We start from the raw sequence: 18,762 nt of genomic DNA, 5'->3' as shown, positions 1-18,762 counted from the left end.
AGGTCAGGGAGCTCTGATTGAATGATGCGTTCGGCCGAGCGCACCACTCTTTGCAGATCTCGTCTGTCCTGCTTGGTGCTGTTCCCAAACCAGGTGCAGATGTTTCCCGTCAGGATGCTCTCGATGGTGCAGGAGTAAAAGTTCTTGAGCACCTTCAGTGGCAGATGGAAGTCTCTAAGTCTTCTGAGGAAGAAGAGACGCTGACGGGCTTTCTTAACCAGGGTGTTGATGTGACAGGACCATGACAGGTCCTGAGTGATGTGGACACCCAGGTATCGGAAACTGTCCACTCTCTCCACTGGCGTGCCACTGATGATGAGGGGTTTGTAATTCCTCACCTGCTTTGTAGTGAAGTCCACGATCAGCTCCTTAGTCTTGCTGACGTTTAGGAGGAGGTTATTCTCCTGGCACCAGGTCTCCAGGTTCCTAATCTCCTCCAGGTAGGCCGTCTCGATATTGTCGGAGATCAGGCCTACAACAACAGTGTCGTCAGCAAACTTGACAATGGAGGTGGTGTCTGATGTGGCTACACAGTCGTAAGTGTACAGTGAGTACAGCAGGGGGCTTAAAACACAGCCCTGAGGCACTCCAGTACTCAGTGAGATGGAGGGGGAGACTTGTTTTCCCACCCTCACTGATTGGGGTCTGTCTGTGAGGAAGTTGAGGATCCACTGACACAGTGCTGAGCTGAGTCCTAGATCCGTCAACTTGGTGAAAAGCTTAGAGGGAATTATTGTGTTGAATGCTGAACTGTAGTCCACGAACAGCATCCTAACATAATTCCCTCTGCCAGTGTCCAGGTGACTCAGGGATGTGTGGAGCAGGTATTTTCAGCAAAATATTCTGCTTCTTCACTTGTTTTCAGCATAATTTTTCAGTTTCTTTACCGCCATACAATTTTTGCAGCTTTTCATCTTTTTCAGTCATTTTCAGCAGACAGCTTCAGCTTTCCGGCATCCACACAGCATTTTCGCAGGAAATGCAAACTTTTTCTAGTTCTTTATTATTCTTGGGGTTTCCGTACGTTTTTTGCCGCTTAACTACTGCCTCAGTTTTCAGCCGATTTTCTCAGTTCAAACTTTAAAAAATTCTGCTGTTTCTGCTAATGTGTGCTATGACTTTTGGTGCTCATAACTTCTATACTTTTTGAGATATTGAATTTTTTTTGCAATATTTTTTGCCCATTTCTGCCATATTATCAGTGGCCTCACTGATTTTCCTTGCCGGGATGACCTGTGTTTTAGCTCAGTGAGATGAGCTTCCGTTCTCAGACTGGGAGGCCGGGGTTCAAATCCCGCTTATGGCAACATTTCTTTCAGTTAACAGTTAAACTTTTTTAACTCAATTTCAGCTTTTTCACCCCTTTTCAGCAAAATTTTCAGTTTTTTCACCACTTTTCAGCACAAATCCCAGCTTTTTCTGCTGTTTTCAGCAAAAACCTCTTTTCAGCAGAATTTCTGCTCTTTTCAGCAGAAATTCTGCTGATTGAACTCTTTTCAGCAGAATTTTCACCTCTTTTAAGGCCAAATTCTGCTTATTCACCTCTTCTGCAAAATTTTCAGCCTTTTCACCTCTTATTAGCACAAATCTCAGCTGTTTTCAAAAAACACTTTTGAGCAAAAATTCTGCTGATTCATGTCTTTTCAGCGCAACTTTCTGCTTCTTTACCTCTTTTCAGCAGAAATTCTGCTGATTCACCTCTTTTCTGCAAAATTTTCAGCCTTTTCTCCTCTTATCAGCACAATTCTCAGCAGCTTCTGCTCATTTCAGCAGAATTGTCCGTCTCTCCACCTCTTCTTTGTCAGAGTGAGTTTAGCTCAGTGAGATGAGTGGCTGCCTTGAGACCAGGAGGGCCAGGTTCGAATCCTGCTCAGGGCAATTTTTTTTTTTTTTTTTTTTTCACCATACAACTTTTTGCAAGTTTTCATCTTTTTCAGTTTTTGAGCAGACAGCTTCAGCATTAAGGCATCCACACAGCATTTTCCCAGGAAATGCAAATTTTTCTAGTTATTATTATTCTCCATCTTCCGCCTAAATTTCGGCATGTATCACGCCCCGCAGTTTTGAGAAAAGCTTCATATATGTTACCTCATTTTGTGCGGCTGGATCTGGAATGGTGTGCTATGACTTTTGGTGTTTATGAATATTATAGTTTTTTAAATATTAATATTTTAGTGAAAATTTTCCCGCGCTCCTCTGCCAAACAGTTTTGACAATAGGGGTACATATGTTACATCATTTTGTGCGGCTGGAGCTGGGCTAGTATGGTGTGACTTTTGGTGTTTATGACTTTTATAGTTTTTGAAATATTTAGATTTTAGTGCAAATTTAGGCCAATTTCTAGGCTCCTGAGAAAGATTCTGCTTTTGGCACCATAGAAACAGACTTCATTTGTGGTGTGTTGGCTCTCTCTAGTGGTATACTGGGAGTAGTACAGCCTAAAGGGTGCCATGCTTGGTGAAAACTACATATCCCACAATTCATAGCATGCCTCTACCGAGTCAAACAATGGCGGACACCACTTCGTTTTATGTCTTTTATTCGTGTTTCTAGGTCACAAAATACACTTTTAAGATATTTTCAGGTGAGAATGTAGGTGTGTAAACTTCAAATATCTGCTCGTTTTATCAAGACATCCCATATTAGCGACAATTCTCTTAAGTGTTGCTGATAGCCGGCTAGCTAGCTAGCGCCGCTAGCTTAGCTAGCTAGCGCCGCTAGCGACCCTTCGTGAAAAACCACCCAGGCTTGGCTGATAGTGAGGTGGCTAAAATTTGTTTAATCGCCCGATCGCCGGCAAGGGTCTGTGTCTTAGCTGGACTTATTTTTCGCTTATATGGGCCGATGATGCTGGTCGATGTGGAAAAAATAACTGAGTTGTTTGGTGGTGGAGCTACAACAGAGGGCAGCTATCCACCGGTGTGTGACAGAAAGGACATGCCGCGAACGAGACATACAAGGCGGTGAGGCTACCGCCGATCGACCGGTGTTTGATAACGCGGAGGTTAATCGTGGATCAGGGAAAGCGAAGGCAGGAGCGTGAGGTGAACTGAATTTCAGGTAAGAAGTTATGACCTGCACTCTATTTGGGTCAGATATAAACCGAGTTTAGGTGTAGTTTATTTTCGTTTTGCTGACTTTTTCAATCACTTACAATAACTCGTACTGCGTGCTAGCTAGCACGTCAATGATCGGCTTTTCTCTCTTGTTTGTTTATCGCGCTAAACAACAGCAGCACGTTTAAGCTTGATCAGCTGTTGTTAGAATTCTTTTGATTTTAATTTCTAGTATCAGCTGATGTTTGCTGGAGCATGAAGATGAAATCAGGAGATGTCCTTACTGAATCATCAGAGCTGATCTGGTGATGGAGAAACAGGTTTACCCTTAGGTGACATGAATGAGTTGAAGGGAAGTTATGAACTGTTTCTGACAGACAAATATACACCAAGCTCCTTTTTTGTGTAGCTGACAGCTGGTAACTGTGCAGGGGCGGATCTAGCAAAGCTTTTGCCAGGGGCCAGGTAGGGCATTAACAGAGAAAGGTGGACACAAAGATATACTTTTCTTTCTTACTCTCATATAAAATATTTAGCTTTTATTAAATAGTTATCTGAATCTTACAACCAAAGTTTGTATAATAATACACAAGATTGGCTGTAGACCATTGTTCATCATTCAGAACACTGTGTAAAAATAACAAAAAACAAAAAGTGAATGCAAAAGTGCATAAATATTTATTTTATGTGTTTGATGTGTGTGGCGGGCGTGGTCTGCAGTGCCGCTGCAGGGGAGGTGGACCCACCTGAGCGGCACCTGCAATCACGCCCCTCGGGCGTAGTCTGTGCTCTCGGCTGTTTTTGGGTGTGTCGGGCTGTGAGTTGAAAAGCTACAGCCGGCTGTTTGGGTACACCAACCATGTGTGAAAAGTGGTCCATAACGTAATGCTTCAAAGCGTGTTCATGCAAACATTGTCGGATCTGCCGTGGTACAATGGGACTTCTGCTCATGAACCTGTGCACAGCGTCTGCAAATCGGCGCTGTACGAAGTAACTTCATCTTTACACAAAACTGTAAGCTGTTATCTGTGAAGCGTGAGCGGTGTTTGTTTTTACCATAGTTCATGGTGGAGAATGGCTGCTCTTCTGAGTTTTGCTCTCTGTAGCTGTATGAATGGCAAACTACACTGAATAGCAGCGGCATAGGCACACATAAAATTTCTTCTGAAATTTTCGCTTTCTAGTTTCTCTTTACTCTTTTTCCCAGCAGGTTGGAAAATAGTTCTTGTTGGATGATCTTGACCATGTCTTTGTAGACTTGCACAGTAGTTCAGTGTTAGCTGCTCTCTTCTGATTTCTCCCATTTCTACCTGTACTGCTGCTGTTGGGGTTGTTTTAAATGCACCTGTGCAGAGTCTTAGCACCTGATAATGGATACTATCTAACTTATGAAGACTTGCTCTGGCAGCAGAATTATATACTATACACCCAGAATCCAATACTGATCTAATTTACCAAATATATAGGGCTTTCAAAGATTTCCTATCAGCTCCCCAGTCAATTCCCACTGAGCACCTCATTATATTTAACACTTTCTAGCTTTTGTCTATTATTTTTTTTAATATGTACAGTTAGTGCTGGGCGATATAAGACTTTTTCATATCACGATATGTTTTTTTCATTTCAGGCGATAACGATATATATCATGATATAAGCCAAATAACTATATTTGTAAGATTTAAATGTGCCGTTGCTCACAAGTAAAATGTGAAATAATCAGCAGCTTGTTTTGATTTAAATATTTATTTCCCATAATAAGTTCAATAGGGCAGATGTACTTAAGGAACATGAGACTTCAGTTTCAGATAAATAAAGGCAAATATTGCAAACTACACAAAAGGCAGCCGCTAAAGCGTTTAAGTTTCAAAATAGAACAAACAAAACAGACCACTAAATTGTCAATTCCACTTAGAAACAAAATATTAATTCTAAAAATAAATCTTAGGTCGTTTTACAGAAGAACAGACAAAATTGACTAACTTTTGTCAATATCAAATAAACTGAGAACTAAAAGGAAATTCTCAATCTCTCCTTGTCGTATAGCTTAGCTTTTCAAACAGTTTTAACAGTTACTTTAGTCTGACAAAAGCCGAATGACGAATTAGCGCTTTCAGTCAGAGATTGAGCATGCACCGCTTTATTGTATTTCCAGACTTGCTTTCGGCACAATTTACAGTGCGCGCTACTCTGTTTTTGTCAGACTTGAAATAGCGAAATACCTTCACACTACGTAACTTCTGTGGCCCTTCCGTTCGACAATCTCTCCGGCATTGGAACCATCATCTGTTTTTTCTTCGGTAACCTTCGCTCACGCTCTCGGTTGATTTTTCTCTTGTCGGCAAACTCATTTCCTTCATTACCCGGGCTGCACGGCTGCAAAAACAAATACACATGTGCGCCTTGGCGCTTGTGCTGTACGTAACAAGTCATGTGACGTGACGCTGCGGCTGTGATTGGTTCGGCTCTGCGCTACTTAATTTGGATTGGCTGTTCTTTTTTTTTTTTTAAGAGGACACGAGAGATGAGGCCTATCGCAATAGTTTAATTTTTCTATCGAGAAAAAGTTATTTCGCAACACATATCGTTATCGTTTTATCGCCCAGCTCTATGTACAGTCCATGTCACCCTTTCATCAAACCACAACCCCAGAAACGTAATTGTTTTACCCTTTCCAACTCTTGTCCATATAATTTGACCTTGATTTCATCCCCAATTCTTTTCCTTGTAAAAACCATAATTTTAGTCTAATCAACTGAGAATTTAAACCTCGTAGTATAAATTTAAACATTTATACGACCACTCTCTGTGGAAGTGTGGTCGTAAACCTTAACGTTATTCGTCTTCCTACCAAAAAATCCTTAATCCATTAGAACGTTTGATCATTTATACCCATCCATCCATCTTCTTCCGCTTATCCAGGGCCAGGACACGGGAGCAGCAGCCTAATTAGAGAAGCCCAGACCTCCCTCTCCCCTGTGTCCGCCCTGGGGCCTCCTCCTGGTAGGAGCAGCGGCTCTACTCTGAATCCCTCCCAGATGGCCAAACTTCTCACCCTATCTCTAAGGGAGTGGCCAGCCACCCTTCGGAGGAAGTTCATTTGTGCTGTTTGTATCCGCGATCTCGTTCTTTTGGTCACTACCCACAGAACATGACTAAAGGTGAGGGTAGGGACGTAGATCAATCGGTAAAGCTTTGCTTTTACACTCAGCTGATCCAAAACCCCATTTCTGCATTCTATTCTCCGAGTACTCTATACTGAACTACTTGTTTCATAAAACTGAGGTTATTGTACTCGGCCCTGAAAATCTTAGAAATATGGTATCTAAGCAGATTCTTACTCTGGATGGCATTACCTTGGCCTCCAGTAACACTGTGAGAAACCTTGGAGTCATTTTTGACCAGGACTTGTCCTTCAATGCACATATTAAACAAATATGTAAGACTGCTTTCTTCCATTTGCGCAATATCTCTAAAATTAGAAATATCCTGTCTCAGAGTGATGCTGAAAAACTAGTTCATGCATTTATTACTTCCAGGCTGGACTACTGTAATTCACTATTATCAGGAAGTCCTAAAACTCGCTGAGAAGCCTTCAGCTAATCCAAAATGCTGCAGCAAGAGTACTGACAGGGACTAGAAAGAGAGAGCATATTTCTCCTGTTTTGGCTTCCTTCATTGGCTTCCTGTTAAATCCAGAATTGATTTCAAAATCCTGCTCCTCACATACAAGGTCTTAAATAATCAGGCCCCATCTTATCTTAATGACCTTGTAGTACCATATCACCCTATTAGAGCACTTCGCTCTTGCACTGCAGGCCTACTTGTTGTTCCTAGAGTATTTAAAAGTAGAATGGGAGGCAGAGCCTTCAGTTTTCAGGCCCCTCTTCTGTGGAACCAACTTCCAGTTTGGATTCGGGAGACAGACACTATCTCTACTTTCAAGATTAGGCTTAAAACTTTCCTTTTTGCTAAAGCATATAGTTAGGGCTGGACCAGGTGACCCTGAATCCTCCCTTAGTTATGCTGCAATAGACGTAGGCTGCCGGGATTCCCATGATGCATTGAGTTTTTCCTTCCAGTCACCTTTCTCACTCACTATGTGTTAATAGACCTCTCTGCATCGAATCATATCTGTTATTAATCTCTGTCTCTCTTCCACAGCATGTCTTTCATCCTGTTTTCCTTCTTTCACCCCAACCGGTCGCAGCAGATGGCCCCCTCCCTGAGCCTGGTTCTGCCGGAGGTTTCTTCCTGTTAAAGGGAGTTTTTCCTTCCCACTGTCGCCAAAGTGCTTGCTCATAGGGGGTCATATGATTGTTGGGTTTTTCTCTGTATTTATTATTGTGCTATCTACTGTACAATATAAAGCGCCTTGAGGCGACTTTTGTTGTGATTTGGCGCTATATAAATAAAATTGAATTGAATTGAATTGAATTGAATTGAATATAACACACCCTCCCTTGTACCCTCTCTTCTATCTCTACAAACACTCTCATACTCTTTAATAACAAAATCCAAACTTGGTCTAAGTCAGGTTTCCTGAATACAGATAATATCCGGTTTCTTTCTAAGATCCCTAATGAATCCACAATTATTTTAATCTTCTTTGTTTTGTGTTTTACTTGGTCTGTACAGTTTATTGCACACGCAATGAACAAAATCATCTTCTCCACTGTAATTGCTGGATGGGTTTCTTCAGTCTGTCATTAGTCTGCTGTTGAAAATTGTTGAAATTTGGGAATTTTTCTCCTTTTGCCTTTTGCACTTTCCCCTTGCACACTGCAGCGACGTGCCCATACCTCTGACATTTATAACACCTGAGAGGCAGAGGTATATATGGCCTTACTGGAAAACTCATGCATTAACTCTACCTGGAAGAACCAGTTCTTGGAATTCCAGCATTACAGACACACTGTCAACTCTTTCCCCATTGACTGTTCTCGCCAGTCTTTTAATCCTGCTGACTACACTGCAAGATATACTTGCGGTACTGGGATACCTGTGATTACTCCCCGCATCACTTAAAACTCCCCCAATATTTTCCTCTCTCTCACACACCTTTTGCAGATACTTTCCATATTTAACACTTTATTTTTCTGCTCTTCCATTTTAACGGCTATCAACAGACTTCCATCTCTGAGTACTTTAGCTAGTGTTACATCTTCAAACTTCTTTTTCAGCTCTCTTGACTAAATTATCAGGCCTAATTGCACCCCTTCATCCTCAGTATTATTTTGAACTCTTCTCTGATAATCTTATTGTGTGGATGCTGGTTAAGCATCGACACTATTGAGTTCCTCTTGGGACTTCCGTACACTTTTTGGCACTTAACTACTTCCACAATTTTCAGCCGATTTTCACCGTTCAAATTTTAAACTATTCTGCTATTTCTGCTAATGTGTGCTATGTCTTTTGGTATTTTTCACTATTATACTTTTTAAAATATTAAGCTTAATTTGTCCCATTGAAATGAATGGAAAACTTCCAAAATTCTGCTAAAACTTAACTACTTCGTCATATTTTCATGTAGAACAACCATTTAAACTTTAAAATGTTCACAAATTATTGGGCTATTCAGGTATAAATCAGCTTTTTCAAATGTTTTACCATTTTACTTTTATGCCTCTTAAAGCTTTCAGTTGCAAAATTGTGATTTTTCAGAAAATACATGCGTTGTTATGGTTGCTATGCACTTGGCTTCCAGTGTGCCACTGAAGGTTTTGCAGTCTTCTCTTCATGTCCAAACAACTTCTTGCTACTTGCTCAATTTTCACTCAACTTCCACAAATTATATATCAAAACGTAGGTATTTTTGCTGGCTTTCCGAAAATGTCACTATCATTGTTGTGGGATTTATAGAATTTTGGCAAATCTCCTCAGACCAACACAAAGTCGGAAAACTCTCCATAGAAAGTCAATGGAGAGTTTGTTCAAAATCATCGCTTGATTTCTGTAATGAGAGGCATATTCGAATCGTCATATCTCCTTAACGAAGCGAAGTTAAAACATGAGGCTTGTCCCCGTATATCTTCAGACACTCCTGACGCTCACAATTCAAGAATTTTTTTCTCACCTATTACCGTTCTGAAATGAGTTAGACTTGTTTGAGGGTAGGAAATTCGTCCTTCGCTCAGATTTCTTCAGATTTCAAACTCTGGAAATGAACAACTTTTTTCTCTTGTCATATCGTTTTTTTGGATTTCCACAGAGATCTGAAAATTTCCATGATTGTTCACCAAAGCCTGCTGTCTCTTACGGTGAAAGAATGATATTGATACTTCAAATAGATTTAGAGTTAGAAAGCATTGTTTGAGGGCAAGTCAAGGCAGTTTTTGCTTTGCTCTACTCAGTTATGGTGCATTAGAAGTCAAATATCTTTAATAATTCATATTTTCAAGATAAATTGTCAACACCTTAAGATTCCCCCATCTCTTCTGAACAAAACGGTGTAAGAATGACTGTTCTAGCCCCTACGGTTAGGAAATTATAGCCATTTGTTTGAGGGGAATCCTCACTATGAAGAATAGACAGCACAAATCCTGTCTCTGTGCTGCATGTGTGTAAAAACAGGTGCACCTGTTTTGGCGGGAAAAAGTACACAGCCTCTCTGATTGGTGGATTCAAATTCAGCAGCTCCCAGGCTGTTTGGCTGCTGCTGCTGCTAGTGTGTGTGTGTGTGTGTGTGTGTGTGTGTGTGTGTGTGTACAGAGAGAGAAAAAGAGAGGGCGAGAGAGAGTTTTTATGGGAGCATCTTATTGTATGATTTAAATTCAATATATTTAGACTGGTTGACTGAATTTGATCCTGTGTGTCTCTCTGTGCTTGTGTGTTTCCATATGTGTCCATATTTTGATTGTGTGACTGTTATACTTTTTTTTTGCCAATTTTTTTTCATTTAACAATTACATTTGAGGGACCCTTAGAATGTTCAGCATTTTTCAGCTGTTCATTTTGCTTTTCCAATTTTTCTGTTTAAGTTATTACTATTGTGCTAAGTCATAGCATTTCTGCTGCTTTTCAGTATTTGTGCTAAATACAGCATTTCTGCTAAATCATACTATTTCTGCCATTTTATAGTATTTGTGCTAAAACATAATATTTCTACTAAACGCAGTATTTCTGGGTAATCATAGTATTTCTATATATTCCTGCCAGCTCCTCAGGGAGCCAATCCTCTGTGAGGACTGTAATTTTCAAATTGACATATCAAGTCATGCACGACTTCCCAACCAGCCAATCATATCTAAGGGCTGAGACATTCAAATTTGCATATTGAGGCCTTCATGCCTTCCCAGCCAGCCAATCACATCTGAGGGCTTACACATTCAGATTTGCATATTGAGGCCTTCATGCCTTCCCAGCCAGCCAATCATATCTGAGGGCTGAGACATTCAAATTTGCATATTGGGGCTTTCGTGGCTTCTAAGACAACCAATCATCTATGTCATATATCTATAATTATTCATATTTTCTTTTAAAAAGACAACACTTGATGATTCCCCCATGTCTTCTGAACAATAGAATGTTAGACCTGAGACCTGAAAATTTCCATGACTGTTCACCAAAGCCTGCTGTGTCTTACGGTGAAACAATGGTATCGATACTCCATATAGATTTAGAGTTACAAAGCATTGTTTGAGCGCAAGTCAAGGCAGTTTTTGCTTTGCCTCTACTCAGTTATGGTGCATTAGAAGTCAAATATCTTCAATAATTCATATTTTCAAGATAAATTGTCAACACCTTAAGATTCCCCCATCTCTTCTGAACAAAACGGTGTAAGAATGACTGTTCTAGCCCCTACGGTTAGGAAATTATAGCCATTTGTTTGAGGGGAATCCTCACTATGAAGAATAGACAGCACAAATCCTGTCTCTGTGCTGCATGTGTGTAAAAACAGGTGCACCTGTTTTGGCGGAAAAAAAAAGTACACAGCCTCTCTGATTGGTGGATTCAAATTCAGCAGCTCCCAGGCTGTTTGGCTGCTGCTGCTGCTAGTGTGTGTGTGTGTGTGTGTGTGTGTGTGTGTGTGTGTGTGTGTGTGTTACAGAGAGAGAGAAAAAGAGAGGGCGAGAGAGAGTTTTTATGGGAGCATCTTATTGTATGATTTAAATTCAACATATTTAGACTGGTTGACTGAATTTGATCCTGTGTGTCTCTCTGTGCTTGTGTGTTTCCATATGTGTCCATATTTTTGATTGTGTGACTGTTATACTTTTTTTTGCCAATTTTTTTTTCATTTAACAATTATATTTGAGGGACCCTTAGAATGTTCAGCATTTTTTCAGCTGTTCATTTTGCTTTTCCAATTTTTCTGTTTAAGTTATTACTATTGTGCTAAGTCATAGCATTTCTGCTGCTTTTCAGTATTTGTGCTAAATACAGCATTTCTGCTAAATCATACTATTTCTGCCATTTTATAGTATTTGTGCTAAAACATAATATTTCTACTAAACGCAGTATTTCTGGGTAATCATAGTATTTCTATATATTCCTGCCAGCTCCTCAGGGAGCCAATCCTCTGTGAGGACTGTAATTTTCAAATTGACATATCAAGTCATGCACGACTTCCCAACCAGCCAATCATATCTAAGGGCTGAGACATTCAAATTTGCATATTGAGGCCTTCATGCCTTCCCAGCCAGCCAATCACATCTGAGGGCTTACACATTCAGATTTGCATATTGAGGCCTTCATGCCTTCCCAGCCAGCCAATCATATCTGAGGGCTGAGACATTCAAATTTGCATATTGGGGCTTTCGTGGCTTCTAAGACAACCAATCATCTATGTCATATATCTATAATTATTCATATTTTCTTTTAAAAAGACAACACTTGATGATTCCCCCATGTCTTCTGAACAATAGAATGTTAGACCTGAGACCTGAAAATTTCCATGACTGTTCACCAAAGCCTGCTGTGTCTTACGGTGAAACAATGGTATCGATACTCCATATAGATTTAGAGTTACAAAGCATTGTTTGAGCGCAAGTCAAGGCAGTTTTTGCTTTGCCTCTACTCAGTTATGGTGCATTAGAAGTCAAATATCTTCAATAATTCATATTTTAATGATAAATTGTCAACACTTTAAGATTCCCCCATCTCTTCTGAACAAAACGGTGTGAGAATGAGTAGACAGCACAAATCCTGTCTCTGTGGTGCATGTATGTAAAAACAGGTGCACCTGTTTTGGCGGGAAAAAGTACACAGTCTCTCTGATTGGTGGATTCAAATTTAGCAGCTCCCAGGCTGCTTGACTGACCTAGAAACTTGCTTGTCTCTCCCTATATGTGTGTGTGTGTGTGTGTGTGTGTGTGTGTGTGAGACAGAGAGAGAGAGAAAGAGAGGGCGAGAGAGAGTTTTTATGGGAGCATCTTATTGTATGATTTAAATTCAATATATTTAGACTGGTTGACTGAATTTGATCCTGTGTGTGTCTCTCTGTGCTTGTGTGTTTCAATATGTGTCCATATTTGTGATTGTGTGACTGTTATACTTTTTTTTTCTGATTTTTTTTTTCATTTAACAATTACATTTGAGGGAACCTTAGCATGTTCAGCATTTTTTCAGCTGTCCATTTTGCTTTTCCAATTTTTCTATTTAAGTTATTACTATTGTGCTAAGTCATAGCATTTCTGCTGCTTTTCAGTATTTGTGCTAAATACAGCATTTCTGCTAAATCATACTATTTCTGCTATTTTATGAGATTTGTGCTAAATACAGCATTTGTGCTAAACCAGCCAATCATATCTGGGGGCTGGCACATTCAAATTTGCATATTGTTGCCTTCATGGCTTCCCAGCCAGCCAATCATATGTGAGGGCTGTTACATTCAAATTTGCATATTGTTGCCTTCATGGCTTCCCAGCCAGCCAACCATCTATGTCATATATCTATAATATTTCATATTTTTATTTTAAATGGTCAACATTTCAAGATTCCCCCATGTCTTCTGAACAAAACGGCCTTAGAATGACCGTTTTAGCCCCTACGGTTAGGAATTTATGGCTGTTTGTTTGAGGGGAGTCCTGACTATGAGAAATAGACTACAAAAATCCTGTCTCACTCTGTGCTGCGTGTGTAAGAGCCTGCACTTGGTGCACAAGTTTTATGCGGAAAAAGCACACAGCCTCTCTGATTGGTGGATCCAAATTGAGAAGCTCACAGCTGTTTGACTTACCTAGAAACATGCTGTTAACAGCCCCTGTTCACTTGCTGCTGCTGCTGCTTTGTGTGTGTGTGTGTGTGTGTGTGTGTGTGTGTGTGTGTGAGAGAGAGAGAGAGAGAGAGAGAGAGAGAGTGAATTTTTCGGGCAGCATGTCATTGTTGGATAAAAATATAATATATTCAGACTGGCTGACTGGCATAGACCCTGTTTGTGTCTCTCTCTCTGTACATTTGTGTATCCATATTTGATTTTGTGTGTATCTGTTGATTTGTGTATCCATATTTGATTTTTTGTAACTACTTAATAACTTAAGTTATTACTATTCTGCTCAATCATAGTATCTCTTCTAAATCATTTTTATTAAGCTATATTGTAGGATTTCTGCTAAATCATAGTATTTCTACTATATTATATTTTTCTTTCTAAATATAGCATTTCTGCTATAGAATAGTATTTCTGCTATGTTATAATACTTGTGCTAAACTGGAGTATTTTTGCTAAAACAGTATTTATATAAAATTACAATATTCATAGTATATTACAGTGTCTGTGGTAAATCACAGCTTTTCTGCTATGTTGTACTGTTTTTCTAAATCATAGTATTTCTGTAATGTTTAAGAATGTTTGGCTAAATATATTCTTTCTGTTATCTTATACTATTTCTCCTAAATTCTTGTATTTTTGAGAGGTTATCGTGTTCTGGTAAGTTACAATGTTTCTGCTAAGTTCTGCTATGCTATTATATTTCTGACAAGTATTATGTTTCCTCTAAGATATTGCAGTTCTGCTAAGTTACTACATTTTAGCAAAGTTCCTTTGCTTCTGCAAATTTTTAAAATTTCTGCAACTTTTCAGCTTTTTCAGCTATTTTTAGCAGACAGCTTCAGCATTACAGCATCCACACTGCATTTTCGCAGGAAATGCAAATTTTTCTAGTTTTCAAACTACATTACCGTTATCCAAACTATTCCCCTCTAAACTTCTTTTGCTCCTCCAAGTTCCTAACATACTTCCATCCTCTCTTCTTCTTCTTCTTCTCCCTCTCCCCAACCCACGGTATAAATAAAATTGAATTGAACTGAATGCCAACCTCCAAAGTCTGTGATCCAAATCCATATTCCACAGCCAAAACCGAACAATCCACTCAGAAAGTCTCCCGATCATCCCCCTACCATGACACCAGCTGAAAAATACCATTAATTAGAAAGCAATCCTGCCACTTAGTGCAAATCAATATTAGCTGGTTCAGTCCCAACGGATGCCCTATAAAAAGCTTTCCCTGAAGAGCTGAAGCTGTTATAGCTGCAAAGGGTCGGCTGATATATTAAATCCTATGTATTAAGAATGTGATGTCACTTAGGTTCATATGGATGAGAAAACAGATGAGAAAATACTTTTGGCAATATAGTGTATCTCTATATAAAAGTAAAAAAAATGAATTCATTATCCTTTATAGATGTGAGCATGTTGTTTCAAGTTCCCGTTCACAGAAAAAGAAAATCAGAGCCAGAAATTGTCGTTATCCAGCCTAGAGGCTTCTCAGCTGAGGAAACAACAGGAAACAAACTCCATTCCAAATGGCACACCAGGTCTTTTAGACTATATATTTTTAGATAGATGGAAAAGAATTTAAATGCATTGTCATTAAGTCTAGTCTAAATTTAAATACTGAGTTTGAAAAAACAAAGAAACAAACATATTGCACATATTGCACTCATATGATTAGCCACTGCTAAAGGAATTGTTGCATTGCATTAGCTAAATGTTTTCCACAGAGAACTCAGGAGTTTCAACCAGAAATGCAGGGGTAGTACTATGGATCACAGAGGAAGTATATGTGTCTGCACTCCTCCGGTCAACAGTAAAGCTGACCTGAACATTTGAACAAGTCAAGTGGCTTTTATTGTCATTTCAACCATGTACAGTGGTACAGTACAGATTGAAATGAGACAGCGTTCCTCCGAGACCCTGGTGCTACATATGACATATAACCGACAAACACAGGACTACGTAAAGTGCAATGTGCAAAAAATTTGCAAAAATAAACAAGACACGACAGTGCACTGGAAATGTACAAAATGCTGAGTATTGTAAACGGCACCATTTGGTCCGGAGTGGCTGCTGCGTGCTGCTCCGCGAATTACTAAATGGCTTGAACATAAGTGGCTTTAACTATTCAAAGGTTACACCCACAATAAAAATAAATCATGGCTTGGATTTTGAGCAGTATGTTACAAAAAACATAACAAAATAGACACAAACAACAAAAAAACTTCACAATTACAATTTGGCAAATATTCTTCACATTGCTCCTCTAACTCCCATTGGTTACAAACATTTGCATCATCCCATAATCATCCATAATCGTACAAGAAAAAAAAGAGCTGCATCTATAACTAAACCGAAATCTTAAATTCTAATCGGAGCGTGTCCGTGAAGGCATCGCGATGCGTCATGACGCACGCCACGCCGCGAGTCTGCACGTGCCTGTCGTGACCAATCACATTCGCGAGGCACTAATATATGCCTTCCGGGTTGTCGCCTCGAAAAGATGCGGGGGAGAGGCATTAGCGGATGGAAGCAACAGGTACGTGGGGCGAGCGCTCTTCGCTGTTTACTATCTTGGCTTTGAATTAATTGTGGATTGCGTTCAACAGTACTCTGATACCGCCGCGGGTAGATGCGTGGGGGCTCGTATGTGACATCGCACGTAGTGAATGGTGAGTTGAGTCTGAATATTTGTTTGTATTTGTAACCTGTATCAGTATGCCAGTGCTATTAGCTGATGGGATAGCTAAGGCTGAGGCCTACTACAGTACTACTACTCTCACTTTATGTGGTTGTAGTTTTGTTATTAGAGATTGTCATTTATTTTGATTTATTATAATGGTTGGATATGTATTTGTTGTATAGTGGTATTTTCTCATGAACCTTATTGTGTACACTGGAACTAAAGTTAGCTTGGGAAATTTAGATGAATTTTGCTAATAGTGGTCCTGTGATTATAGTGCAGGCTAGTGGTGCCTTGGGGAGACCACAGCGACACCACTACTTTGGATGGCGAGCTAGGCCCAACGAGCCAGAACCCCAGCTACAACTTCCTGCGGTCTGGTAGGAGGCTGCTGTGGCCTACACTCTCCCCCCCCTGGTTTTCAGTCCTCTGAATCTCACTTCTGGGATCTCAGTCTTGGAATCTCAGTTCTGATCATCACACTTCCAAGTTCAATCTGTTGCAGACTGTCATGCGCATTGGATTTATATCAATCATGAAATAGCAATTTTATGGACATTGTCTGCCGGGGGTTGGAGGAGGTTGCTGCACCATTGTGCAGCTGATATTTTACAAGCTTGAATTATGTTTTATCTTTTCCTGTCTGCAGACTTTGTAAATATTGGTATTTGGTAATTGCACTTTATTTTCACTGTAAATAATAACCGTAATCACAATACCTGTTGTGGTTGTACGTTTATTATACTTCACTCACCTCCCAGAGCCGAATCTGATATCTTCTAAATTAGGTCAACTACTCATAACTAACTCAATTTATCTTAGCTTATGTACTTGTTACAATAAACTATAGCAGTTTTTTTTTATTATGATTATTTATTATGGCATTTAAATAATTGACAGATACTAAAACAACTTAAAGAAGGAACTCACTGCTTGTTTCTATCTGAAAGTGTTGATGCTGATGGATTTGAATAGTGAGTGTTCACTGCCCTCTAGTGGATACAATGAGAAAGTGTATTGCCCCATTGAAACAACTTGGACAGCGTTTTGGGACTGTCACCAGAGCAGTCTAACCTGTTCATTGCTGGTTCATCACAGCACAGGAATGGTGTATGTCTGAAAGCAGCTTTAGATTAAATGTAATAGTCTAAATTCAGAAAAGCAAAAAAGGAACCAACTGGTATCATTATCAGTGACTACACTCAACCATTTGCAAAACTGGTTCAGTGTAGCATATTAAATATGTATTATATTGACATATTATTGTAAAAAGCAACCAACCAAACAAACAAAGCTTTAAATGTAAATCTGAAAAAAAAAAACTGATTCCATTATTTCTCTAAGCTCACCTCCAAATTCAGAACATTGTAGGACACTATCCTCTACTGGAACTCAGCTGGAAGCACACTCCCATGAATGAAAATCTCTGACCTACTGAGATTGCTCTGCTGAAGTGCTGCTGATCACCGACAAATAAAACAGGGTGGGTAGCACACACTTCCTTTCATCACTGTATGCAAGTATGCTTAAACTGGCTCACTTTCACTATTGAACCATGCCATACCATGTTCCAAAAATAAACAAACAACAGGATGAGAGAGATTTTGGTCCTTAGTGACATGATATCATCATGCAGTTGCTTTCTGACATCCAGCGTTAACTTGCTGGAAGTAGCCATTAGAGGATGGCACACTGTGGTCATAAAGGACTGGATATGCTCAGCAACAATATTCAGGTTCGGCTGTGGCATTTAAACCATGCACAGGTTGTACTAAAGTGCCCAGAGTGTGCCAAGAAAACATCCCTACATCATTACACCACCCTTAATTGTTGTTTCTGTTGCCCCATTTTGATGAGCGCAGTTGGTGTGGTCTTCTGCTGCTTTGGCCCATCTGCTTCACAGTTCCATGTGTTGTGCATTCAGAGGTGTTCTTCTGCATACCTTGGTTTTAATGCGCAACATCTCTAAAATTAGAAATATCCTGTCTCAGCGTGATGCTGAAAAACTAGTTCATGCATTTATTACTTCCAGGCTGGACTACTGTAATTCTTTATTATCAGGATGTCCTAAAAACTCGCTGAAAAGTCTTCAGCTAATCCAAAATGCTGCAGCAAGAGTACTGACAGGGACTAGGAAGAGAGAACATATTTCTCCTGTTTTGGCTTCCCTTCATTGGCTTCCTGTTAAATCCAGAATTGAATTCAAAATCCTGCTCCTCACATACAAGGTCTTAAATAATCAGGCCCCATCTTATCTTAATGACCTTGTAGTACCATATCACCCTATTAGAGCACTTCGCTCTCGCTCTGCAGGCCTACTTGTTGTTCCTAGAGTATTTAAAAGTAGAATGGGAGGGAGAGCCTTCAGTTTTCAGGCCCCTCTTCTGTGGAACCAGCTTCCAGTTTGGATTCGGGAGACAGACACTATCTCTACTTTCAAGATTAGGCTTAAAACTTTCCTTTTTGCTAAAGCATATAGTTAGGGCTGGACCATGTGACCCTGAATCCTCCCTTAGTTATGCTGCAATATACGTAGGCTGCCGGGGATTCCCATGATGCATTGAGTTTTTCCTTTCCAGCCACTCACTATGTGTTAATAGACCTCTCTGCATCGAATCATATCTGTTATTAATCTCTGTCTCTCTTCCACAGCATGTCTTTCATCCTGTTTTCCTTCTTCACCCCAACCGGTCGCAGCAGATGGCCGCCCCTCCATGAGCCTGGTTCTGCCGGAGGTTTCTTCCTGTTAAAGGGAGTTTTCCTTCCCACTGTCGCCAAAGTGCTTGCTCATAGGGGTCATATGATATGAT

At 39.9% G+C, this 18,762-nt stretch overlaps 1 long non-coding RNA gene across 1 annotated transcript; it reads left to right on the top strand.

The window, feature by feature from the left end:
* The first annotated feature begins 15,790 nt into the window (after nt 1–15,790).
* LOC120443152 lies at nt 15,791–17,428 on the top strand. Its single transcript, XR_005615193.1, has 3 exons — nt 15,791–15,808; nt 15,902–15,941; nt 16,230–17,428. It is a non-coding gene; the product is annotated as an uncharacterized LOC120443152 (long non-coding RNA).
* The last annotated feature ends 1,334 nt before the right edge of the window (nt 17,429–18,762 follow it).

The sequence above is a fragment of the Oreochromis aureus genome, linkage group 12 (genome assembly GCF_013358895.1).
Source record: "Oreochromis aureus strain Israel breed Guangdong linkage group 12, ZZ_aureus, whole genome shotgun sequence".
Taxonomy (NCBI): domain Eukaryota; kingdom Metazoa; phylum Chordata; class Actinopteri; order Cichliformes; family Cichlidae; genus Oreochromis; species Oreochromis aureus.
Note: the sequence above shows the minus strand (reverse complement) of the source record. Positions and strands in the feature narration are given on the sequence as shown.